The following is a 1535-nucleotide window of genomic DNA, read 5'->3' as shown; positions in this document are numbered from 1 at the left end:
GCCATATCCAGCCTGCAGAACCATTTGCTCTGTCTTACAGATACGGTGGTTTAGATGCATTTGGTGGCAGTGGGGCTTCAGAGCAGTCATCTTCCCCTGACACTGAAGGGAAAAGTGGTGGCAGCAGCTGGTTCCTAGTGCCTACCGATCTGCCTCCGTCCCAAACTGCATCACTCCAGCTTGCAGCCTATAAAGGTTGTCAACTTCTGCCATAAGGCAATTCACTGTAAGAAAGTTTTCAATAAATAGGATTACTATGTGCTTAATAGCATTTGGGTAAAAGAATAAATACATTACACTGTAGAAGGAAATATATAATTGTGCTTATTTAAGGCTCAGATGTTCTTTCAGACTAATAGATTTCATAGATCAAATGAAATTACTCAAATCCTGTCAAATCCATTGTCACAGCCTGCACGCTGTATAACACCTGCAAGGCCTGGGGGACGCTGTTTCTTGAGGCCTGGGTGGAGGAGGTGCAGCAGACAGAGGATACCTGGCAGTGGGAGCAGCAGCTGCACATACCTGCAGTGGTGGCCAGGGAACTGTGTGCAAGAGGTGGTGGCATACCACCTCCTCCTGCCTTCTCCACTGTAGCCAGCCTGGACAGCTACTCATGGACCCCCACCCCACTGCCCACACCCAGCACCACTCTTACTGTGTTCAGTTCTCAGAAAAAACACTTTATTGTCATCACAAAAACTGACCGTCCCCTTCCACTTCCCTTCCCCTACACCAGAGCTCATCCCCTGTCCCTCCCAAACACCAGAGCCCATCCCCATTCCCTCCCCAAGAATAGAGCCCCTCCACCACCCACCCCACCCACTAATAATAAAACATGCTCTTCCCCGTGTGAATTATGTACAGTATTGTGTGTCTGTTCTTCCATGGTGGGGGCCATGGAGTGGGGGCACCTAGGGGAAGGATCCCTGGGACAGGTGGCCCTCATCCCAGCCCCTGACTGTTTCCCCGTGGGTTAGAACAGAGTGGCAAGATGGGTGGGTGTGGGGCTTGCCCAGGGGCAACAGCAGCTGCTGGTCTCTGGCTCCCCCTCTAGCAGCCAGTGGCCAGGGCCAGCAGGGCCTGCATGTAGTTCTGTCCCTACTGCAAGAAGCTTCTGCTCTGTGCCTGTGTGGATCCAGAGAAAGTGGTGGGGCTGGGACAAGGTGAGGGGAGGGGGGATGCTGTATGATGGGGGGAGGGGGGAAACTGCATGGCGGGGAACCCCAGGTAGGGGCTGGGGCAGGGGCTCATGGCCGATCAAAGCAGTGCTGGACCGCTACCCAGTCCCACTGGGGGGCCCACTTCTGGGCAGCAGCCAGCTGCTAGTGGGCCAGGCAGGGCTATGGTTGGGGGCAGGGCAGCAAGCAGCATGGAGACAACCACCAGGGCCAGTACGGTGTCCAGGACCCAGTGGTACTCCTCCATGGCCACCACTTCCCTGGCCATAAGCACAAACTGGTGCTCCAGGGCCTCCATGCACCTCTCCTCCAGAGCAAGGAGCTGTGCCCTAAACTCCAGGTCCACCGAGTCCC

The sequence above is a fragment of the Alligator sinensis genome, unplaced genomic scaffold (genome assembly GCF_000455745.1).
Source record: "Alligator sinensis unplaced genomic scaffold, ASM45574v1 scaffold1_1, whole genome shotgun sequence".
NCBI lineage: Eukaryota > Metazoa > Chordata > Crocodylia > Alligatoridae > Alligator > Alligator sinensis.
Note: the sequence above shows the minus strand (reverse complement) of the source record.